We start from the raw sequence: 10251 nt of genomic DNA, 5'->3' as shown, positions 1-10251 counted from the left end.
AGCTTGGTCTACAGAGCGAGTTCCAGGACAGGCTCCAAAACCACAGAGAAACCCTGTCTCGAAAAACCAAAAAATAAATAAATAAATAAATAAATAAAGCAAGGGCAGGGTCAGAAGAGAATTCTGTTTGATGTCAGATGGTAAGGGTTAGCCAGCCTTCCAAACCCGTGGAGTGAATGCCGCAAAGACTGAACATTCTTACACACCAGGGTCTGGGTGACCTCCTCATGACGTTTCCACGTGGGAGGGAGTTATAGCCAGCACTCCCCTTTGGGTAGCATGCTGTTCCTGGGTGGTTGTCCGCTGGAACGGGAGTCACGTGGAACATCTTCATACACACCTCTCAAGTTTGCTATGAGCCTCAAACTGCCCTAGAGAGATGAAGTTGCCTGATGGGGATAAACTCATGCCTCAGTTATAAAATACTTAGGGAGCCAGCCTTCGGAATGTGTGTGTGTGTGTGTTTCCAACACTCAGGAGGCGGAGGCAGGCTCACCTCTGTGAGTTTGAGGCCACCCTGGTCTACATGCTGAGTTCCAGGACAGCCAGAGTACAGACCCTGGCTCGAAAATACAAAAACAAAGCTTAGGGGTTGGGGATGTTGATCTGTTGGTAGAATCTTTAGTGTGCACACAGCGCTGGGTTCAATCCCCAGCACCATAAACCAGGTATGGTGGTGCATGCCTGTACTCCCAATACTACTTGAGAAGTAGCAAGGCCTTGACTAGATAATGAGCCAGCCTGGGATATGATGTGGGAGTGTCATATCAATCTGTTGATTTCATTGGCTGAGCAATAAAGAAACTGCTGGCCCTGATAGGTTAAAAGATAGGTGGGCGGAATAAACAGGATAGAATTCTGGGCGGAAGAGGAAGTGAGGTCAGACTCTGCGCTGCTTCCAGAGGGACCGGACAGCCGCCATGCTCTGCTCTCCCAGGCAGCTGCAACCCACGATGGACTTAGGCTAGAATCTTCCCGGTAAGCGCACCTTGGGGTGCTTACACACTTCATTAGAAATGGGCTAGTCCAGGTGCGAGAATTAGCCTGTAAGGGCTAGAGTTCATGGGCCAAGCAGTTCTTAAATGAATACAGTTTGTGTGTTGTTATTTCGGGCATAAGCTAGCCAAGTGGCCGGGGTATTGGGGACGCAGCCCCGCCGCCGCGCTTATTGCAACAGGGATACATGAGATCTTTCTCAAAAAACAATTTGTGCTGATGTATAATGTTGTAGAAGTATAGTGATGGTTGATGGGGGCTAGGAAGTCAAGGGAATAGAGAATTTTTTTCTTTAAAAATTTTATTATGGGGGCTGGAGAGATGGCTCAATGGTTAAGAGCATTGCCTGTTCTTCCAAAGGTCCTGAGTTCAATTCCCAGAAACCACATGGTGGCTCACAACCATCTATAAAGAGGTCTGGTGCCCTCTTCTGGCCTGCAGACATGCACACAGACAGAATATTGTATGCATAATAAATAAATATTTAAAAAATTTATTATGGCCGGGTGATGGTGGCACATGCCTTTAATCCCAGCACTCGGGAGGCAGAGGCAGGCGGATCTCTGTGAGTTCGAGACCAGCCTGGTCTACAGAGCTAGTTCCAGGACAGGCTCCAAAGCCACAGAGAAGCCCTGTCTTGAAAAACCAAAAAAATATTATATGGTCGGGTGATGGTGGCACATGCTTTTAATCCCAGCACTCAGGAGGCAGAGGCAGGCAAATCTCTGTGAGTTGGAGGCCAGCCTGGTCTATAGAGTGAGTTCCAGGACAGGCTCCAAAGTTGCACAGAGAAATCCTGTCTTGAAAAACAAGCAAACAAAAAATGTTATTATGATTATTATTTTAGATGTATATGAGTGTTTTACCTGTATGTATGTCTGTGCACCACAAGTGTGGCTGGTGCCCAAGGAGGCTAGAAGAGGGTATCAGAATCCTGGAACTGGAGTTACAGATGTTTATGAGCTGCCATGTGGGTGCTTGGAATTGATGCTGGGTCCTCTGGAAGAGCAGCCAGTGTTCTTAACCACTGAGCCATCTCTCCAGCCCAAGACAGGTAGGTCTTGATACTCTGCCCTGGGACTCAGTTTGTAGACCAGGCTAGCACTGAAGATTTCCAAGCTGCTTAGTCCCCATGCTGGGATCACAGGCTTGCACCTTCACACCCCACGAAAAAGCAAGTTTACTTGGCCCACAGTTCTGGAGGTTCTGAACCCCAGAACATGAAATCAGGGAGGGAAGCAGGGCCACCCAACAGATGCTGAGTTGCTGATAGCTTGTTTAAACGTCAGTGGTCACTTCTGGCAGGAAAGCCTGCTCTAGATAGTGAGTTCCAGGATAGCAGGGTCCACATAGAGAGACCCTGTCACAAAAGAACGAAAACAACATGAAAGCAAGTGGTCCTATCTCATACAGGAACCCAGCCAGAGAACGGAGTCCCACAACCCCTGTGTTTGTCTTTGTTTCTTCTTCCTCTTCTCCTCCTTCTCCTCTTCCTCCTCCTCCTCCTTCCTCCTTTTGTCCCTCCCTCTCTCCTCTCTTTTTAACCTAGCCTGGAACTCTTTTTATACACCAGGCTGACCTTGATGGCATCGCGATCTTGTTGCCATCTTGTCTTTTCGGCGTGAGCCACCACAAATTCTCTCAAACTTTACACTACCTATAGTCGTGCCCCCAGTGGACCGAACCTTCAGCCACAATGCAGGGACTGGCACCTAAGGATGTCGGTCGTCTATGCAGATAAGCGGTATTCACATCGTCAGGCTGTCTCTGGTCCAGCCCATGGGGTCCAGACACAAACACTATCACCCACATCTACTTCTTTACTTCTCAGTCTGCTAGGAAGGGCTAGACGGTCAGATTTCGTGACAGCTCGCGGAAAACAGCGTGAATCTATGCAGTAAGATGTTTCCTATATACGCATGACACACACACAAACAGAGAGAGAGAGAGAGAGAGAGAGAGAGAGAGAGAGAGAGAGAGAGAGAGAGAGAGAAACAGGAAACAGCCTGTCCATCTTGGCTGCCAAGGCAGGGATTTGGGTTTCTTTGGCTTCTGAGCTGTTCTTGGAGCAGAGCCATCTAGGGAAACTGAGCAAGTACATGGGTCCATGGAACTTGGGCTGGATCCATCAAGGACACAAAAAACAGATTATCCAGTCCTCTCCCCCAAGTGGAGCAGACAAAAGTGCCGTTGATGCTGAAGCTGGGGAAAGCTTCACAAGGGCCCATGGGAGGAAGCTTGGCATGGGCAGCTCCGCCTGAACCTGGAAGGAAGCAGCGGGCTGGGGTAAGATCCAGGCAGTGCTCAGCCTGGGCAATGAATGCCCTGCACTTCTGAGCAATGCAGGAGGGCACAGCCCGCCTGCTGACTTTGCCTGGGTCCAGAATTCTCTTAGGGAAATATCACCCATGGAAAAATACTCATGGCATAAATTTTGTTTGTTTTTATTACACTGGTTGATTGGAGCTGGGGTTGGACATATGGAGGTCAGAGGACAACTTGCAGGAGTCAGTTCTTTCCACCATGTAGGTCCTGGGGATCGAACTCAGGTCATCAGACTTGGCAGCAAGCACCTGACCCACTGAGCCATCTCACCAGCCCATTTGGGGTTTTTTTGGTTATTGTTTTCAAAACAGGGTTTCTCTGTTAACAGCCCTGGCTATCCTAGAACTTGATCAGTAGACCAGGCTGACCTTGGACTTTCAGAGGTGCCCCTGCTGGGATTAAAGGGGTGCACCACCACCACCCGGCTTCTCCCACTTTTTTAAAAGCAGGGACTGAACAAGAATAGATGGAAAGATGTTATAATATTATCAGAATTTGGGTAATAGAATTTTTTTTTTAAATCTCATCTCTGTGTCTCTCTGTGTTTTTAAATTTTCCCAGGCTGGGGAGTATGGCTCGATCACTGTAAACACATTCTGTAATGACAGACAGACAGACATCACCTTGTACTGCATAAGCCGGGCAGTTCTTCAGTATAAACACATTCTGTACTGACAGACAGACAGACAGATACTGCATCAGTTGGCCCGTCCCTCACTATAAACACACCATGTAACAAAAGACAGACATCACCCTAAACTGCATCAGTCAGGGCCGTCCCTCAGTATAAACACATTCTGTAATGACAGTCAGACAGACATCACCCTCCACTGTATCAGTAGGGCTGTACCTCACTATAAACACATTCTGTAACGACAGACAGACAGACAGACATCACCCCACACTGCATCAGTCGGGCCGTCCCTCAGCAAGGGAGAAGGTGGGGGACGTAGTGAAGAAGTAAAAACGGGTGAGGAATGCGGTTCAGAAATATTTATTCGTTTCAGCAAGCTGGTGGAGGGTGAGTGGGAAGGTCCACCCACTGTCTTTCTGCCGCGGGGATTCCTCAGAGCCGCTCCTTCAATGTCAGCCCATTTAGCAAGAAACAACACAGTAGCAGATAGTCTTTTTCCCTAGAAAATGGAAATTCGAAGCGCAGAGAGCCAGCCTAGGCCCTCCAGCCCCACCTGGTATAAAGTCTTTGATACGGACTTGTCACCAGGGCCTCTGCTGGGACCCGGGCTGTTTGGGGCTCTGCTCCCAGTTACTTGAGCCTCCTTCCTGTCTCCCCAGCCATGCTGGGACCGCGTGGCTAACAGCAGCCCTGCGGTGGATAATGACATAGACAGAGGCTGTCCTTCAGGAACATTTGGCTGCCCCTCTGGAGGAAAAACTGAGCTCATCCCAAGGAAGGGATGAGTTAGGGGCACTGCAGACATCCCCGAATTCCACAAGAATCTGTTTACCGGCCTTAGAGAAAAAGTATAGGACTTCTATAGTCTTTAATTTTTCAAAGTTTTGGCACGTTCTCATACAAATGCCACGGGAAGCTAGTGTCTTGGGCACCTCAGAAGAGCAAAATCACACCCCCTCCCTAGGTCGGTTTCCAGTGGCTTCTTCAGAAGCTCCCCCTGGGACTTGGAAGCATTCCCTCCCCCGCCCCGCCCCCAGCCTGGGTATGGAGCAAGCTCCTGGTACACTGGCTGCTTTAAAGAGTGAGCAGCACAGGAGGAGATCAGGGAGGCTGAAGCTGAGGGAGGGAGGGCTGGAGCTGGGCCCAACCTGAGGGAAAAGCGGGAAAGAGAGCTAGTTTTGTCCTGGCTCCTGCTGTCACCCACCACTCTAGGAGGGAAGAGAGGGTATAGCTGATTAGAAGGATGGGACCTCTGACCAACAAGGAGGACATTGTCCTGCTGCTGTTACCTACTGAGGTGGAAGTACAGCAAAAGGACATAGGAGGTTAGGGAGAATCCTGGCGCCCTGCCGTCCCGTAGTCAGGGCCTTGATTGAATGAAGCGGTTTCTCACGTAGCCCAGGCTGGCTCCCCACAAAGCCAAGGGTAACCTTGAACCCTTGAACTTCTTTTCTTTTTCTTTCCTTCTTCTTCTTCTTCTTCTTCTTCTTCTTCTTCTTCTTCTTCTTCTTCTTCTTCTTCTTCTTCTTCTTCTTCTTCTCCTTCTCCTTCTCCTTCTCCTTCTCCTTCTTCTTCTTCTTCTTCTTTTTTAAATTTTATATAGACAGGGTTTTTCTGTAGCTGTCCTGGAACTCACTCTATAGTAGATCAGGCTGGCCTCGAACTCGCAGAGCTCCTCCTGCCTCTGCCTCCGGAGTGCTGTGATTAAACAAATACATACAAATGTAAAGCTAAAGAAACATGGTGAGCACAGTCGCCTTTCCATTTAGTGGGAACACTCTGAATAGCAGTCTAGAGACAACGGGAATCAACGGAGCAGGAATCAGGAGGGCAACTGTTTAGTATTCATCAGAGACCTGGAACAGAGAGTCTTTGTCAGTAGCAGAACTCACTCTATAGTAGATCAGGCTGCCCTCAAACTCACAGACATCTTCCTGCCTCTGCCTCCGAAGTGCTGGGATTAAAGAGAGTTTTTTTTTAAAGATTTATTTTAGTTTTTCGAGACAGGGTTTCATTATGTAGCCTTGGCTGTCCTGGAACTCCTTCTGTAGACCAGGCTGGTCTCTAACTCACAGACATCCACCTGCCTCTGCCCACCTAGTGCTGCAATTAACGCAGGCTGATCAAGCCAGGGGACGTGAGTCAATGGAAAACATTTCTCCACGGCCTGTGCATCAGCTCCTGCCCTGTTTGAGTTCCTGTCCTGACTTCCTTCAGTGATGAACAGCAATGCTGAAGTATAAGCCAAATAAACCCCTTCCTCCCCAGCTTGTTTTTTGGTCATGTTTTGTTACAGAACTAGAAACCCTAACTAAGGCACTTGGAAAGCTGGGCTGCTCCAGGGGCCCTAACACTCTCTGAGTCCATGGTATGGAGGGAGCAGCACTGTGTTCTGTTTCTCATTGTCCAATAGCTTTTCAAAATTGCATTTATTTATTGCGGGCAGGATGGATGGCTCAGCAGTTAAAGGGTGTTTGCTGCTCTTGCAGAGGATCAGGATTTAGTTCTCAGCATCCCCACACAATGGCTAACAACTCTGTAGTTCCAGTTCCAGGGGATTTGGTGCCCTCTTCTAGCTTCTTTGTGTGCAACACACATGTAGTAATAAGTGCAGCGGGGCTGCGTCCCCAGCACCCCGGCCGCCTGGCTAGCATAATTATGCCCGAAATAACAACACACAAACTATATTCATTTAAAGACTGCTTAGCCCATTTCTATATAGCCTCTTCTAGGCTAATTCTAACATATTAATTTAGCCCATTTCTTATCATCTATGTAGCACCGCTAGGTGCACTTACCGGGAAGATTCTAGCCTACTTCCATCCTGGGTCGGAGCTTCATCGCATATGCCCAGGAGAGCGAAGCAGGGCCTCTGCTCCAGAGAGCAGAGCTGTCGAGTCTGAGTTCACTTCCTTTTCCTCCCAGCATCCTATTCTGTTTACTCCTCCCACCTATGTTTTAACCTATCAGGGCCAAGGAGTTTCTTTATTGCTTAACCAATGAAATCAACAGATTGATATATGACACTCCCACATCTCACACACACACACACACACAGTCCACCCAGATACATGCAGGCAAAGCCCTCATTCACATAAACATAAATGGTTTGCTAGGTGGCGGTGGTGCACACCTTTAATCCCAGCACTCGGGAGGCAGAGACAGGTGGATCTCTGATTCTGAAGCCAGCCTGGTCCAGGACTATACAAAGAAATCCTGTCTTGAAAAACCAAAATTAAATAAATAAATAGAAACACACTCACGTGTATGTGTGTATGTATGTATATATGTATGTATGTATTTGTCTCAAGTGTATGCATGCCAGTATGCCATGGCACGTGTGTGTGGAGGTCAGCAGACAACAGTCTTTTCTCTCCTTCCATCATGTGGGTCCTGGAGACTGAACTCCAGAAGAGAAGCAGGTGCTCTTGACTGCTGAGCCATCTATCCAGCCATGCCCTGCTGATGTGGGATTCTACTCTGTATGCTGTGAATATGTTTTATTACCACTGGTTAGTAAAAAAGCTGTTTCAGCCAATGGCTGAAATCCAAACAGAGGTATAGAGAAAAAGTAGACGGAGTCAGAGAGATGCCATGTAGCTGCTGAAGCAGAAAGACACCAGAACAGAACCTTACCTAGTAAGCCACAGCCTCGTGGCAATACACAGATTAATAGAAATGGGTTAATTTACAATGTAAGAGCTAGTTGATAAGAAGCCTGAGCTAATAGGCCAAGCAGTGTTGTAATTAATAGAGTTTCCATGTGATTATCCAGGTCTGGGTGGCTGGGAAATGAAAGATCAGTCTCCATTCCTACTGCCCCACTCCTTTTTGTTCTTTTTAACCAGTGCCTCCCTCTGTAGAGCAGATTAGTCTTGAAATCACTGCAGTCCTCTTTGCTTTAGCTTCCAATGTCTGATCATCTTGCCTCTGGCTCCCAAGTGTGCCACCAGGCCCAGCTCCATAATCTCAATTTTGGAGAAAGAACTAATGAAACTCTTTCTCATCCCTCTCTACAGGCTTACGGCACACAAAAACTACACTACTCTTTCTTTTAAGATTTGCACTCTATTATTCTTATGTATTTACTGCTGGGGGTGGGGTGGGAATGAGGTGGGTAGGGCAGGCAGTGGTGCACAAAGGTCAGAGGACAACTTTCCAAACTAGGTCTTGGGTATCAAAGTCAAGTTTTCAGGCTTTGCCCACTAGGCAATCTCGCTGGCCCTGTGTTGTAAAAGGTGAGGAGAAGGGTGGAGAGATGGCTCAGCTAACACTGGCTGTTCTCCCAGCACACACATGGTGGCTCACAACCATCAGGCAGCCCAGTCTCCAGGGAATCTGATGCCCTCTTCTGGCCTCCTCCAGCACCAGATACAAATGTGATGCACAGATATTCATGTAGTTAAAACGCCCTCCCCCCCCCCACACACACACCACACAAATACATACAAATGTAAAGCTAAAGAAACGTGGTGAGCACGGTCGCCTTTCCATTTAGCGGGAACACTCTGAATAGCAGTCTAGAGACAACAGGAATCAACGGAGAAGAAATCAGGAGGGCAACTGTTTAGTATTCGTCAGAGACCTGGAACAGAGAGCCTTTGTCAGCAGCAGACATGATGTGTGTTTTAAGAAGTCTCTTACTTCATCCAGCATAAATGCGTTTCAAAGGCCAGTGTGATAGCTCAGCCCGGAGGGGGCCTCTGACAAGCCAGACCATCAGTCACCTGAGTTTATCCCCCCGGAGGAAAGAGGGAACCGGCTCCTGCAAGCTGTCCTCTGGCACACACACCAAGACACGCATTAATAAATAAAACGTGTTTGTTGTTTGCTTCACCGTGCTTTCTGGGAGATGAGTTTTGCTCCTTGGCATTTTCTGGAGTCGTTAATTTCTTCAAATCCTTGCAGATCTTGAGGGAGTTCAATGCTAAAACCATAATCAGTTTACCATCTCACTTTCCCCTCCTCAGGTTCTGTGCTCGCAAGTAACGCTGCTGCCTTAAACAGATGGAAACAGATTTTCTTCCATGCTGTGAAGACGGTGTCCAAAGTCCAGATGAAGGTGGGAAATGGAATAGGATGCTAAATTTAGAACCCGTGGCCACCCAAAGGCTCACTATGGGCTCTGCTGGGCCACTCCTAAGCTCATAGCTCCATCCTTTTGTTTTGTTTATTTGTTTGTTCTTCTGTTTTTTGAGACAGGATCTTACTCCTTAGCCCCGGTTGTCCTCGAACTCACTATGTAGACCAGGCTAGCCTCAAACTCACAGAGATCTACCTGCCTCTGCTTCCCAAGTACTGGGATTAGAGGCATGTCCCCCCCCCATGGTTGGCTAAGATTGATTGATTGGTTGATTGATTTTAATTATTATTTCATTGGTGTTTTGACTGTATGTATGTCTGTGTGAGGGTGTCAGATACTGAAATCACAGACAGTTGTGAGCTGCCATGTGGGTGCCAGGACCTGAACCTGGGTTTTCTGGAAGAGCAGTCAGTGCTCTTAACCACAGAGCCATCGCTCCAGACCCAAATTTATTTATTTTTAATTTATGTGCATGTGTGTGAACCTTCATGAATTTTTATGTGCATTTTGTAGGTGCAGGTTTAGAAGCCAGAGGGTATTGGGTCCCCTTGGAACTGGAGTTATAGGCAGTTGTGAGCCACCTGAGGTAGGTACTGAGAGCTGAACCCAGGTCCTCCGCAAGAGCAACACATGAGCTCTCTCTCTAGCCGCCTGTTTTGCCACAACTTTTTTTTCTTCTGGTTTGTTTTTCAAGACAGGGTTTTTGGGTAGCTTTAGACACATCTTAATAAGAACAACAATACATATATATATATATATATGATTGGGACAGTAGCTTAGTGTAAAGTATGTGAACACACAAGGCTGCAACAACAGCCAAACCTACCAACAACTAAAAGGAAAACTAAAAGAAAAAAAAAGTAGCATGCAGAGGTTGTTTAGAGAATTGACCAAAAAGTAGATGGTAGCGAACTTTGCTCATTCATCCAGCCGATGGCCGACACTGGGCTGTTTCATTCATCTACGTCACAGGGCTACTCAAATGCCATTGGGGTCCTGCTTTCAGTTACTTCGGGTTGACTTGTGTCTTGGAAAAGGCAGCTGCTCCTCCCCTTCATTCTTCTTCTTCTTTTTTTTTTTTTTTGGTTTTGGTTTTGGTTTTTCGAGACAGGGTTTCTCTGTGGCTTTGGAGCCTGTCCTGGAACTAGCTCTGTAGACCAGGCTGGTCTCGAACTCACAGAGATCTGCCTGCCTCTGCCTCCTGAGTGCTGGG

This window comes from Alexandromys fortis, unplaced genomic scaffold (genome assembly GCF_014885135.2).
Source record: "Alexandromys fortis isolate MF-2015 unplaced genomic scaffold, M_Fortis_MF-2015_v1.1 scaffold_156, whole genome shotgun sequence".
Taxonomy (NCBI): domain Eukaryota; kingdom Metazoa; phylum Chordata; class Mammalia; order Rodentia; family Cricetidae; genus Alexandromys; species Alexandromys fortis.
Note: the sequence above shows the minus strand (reverse complement) of the source record.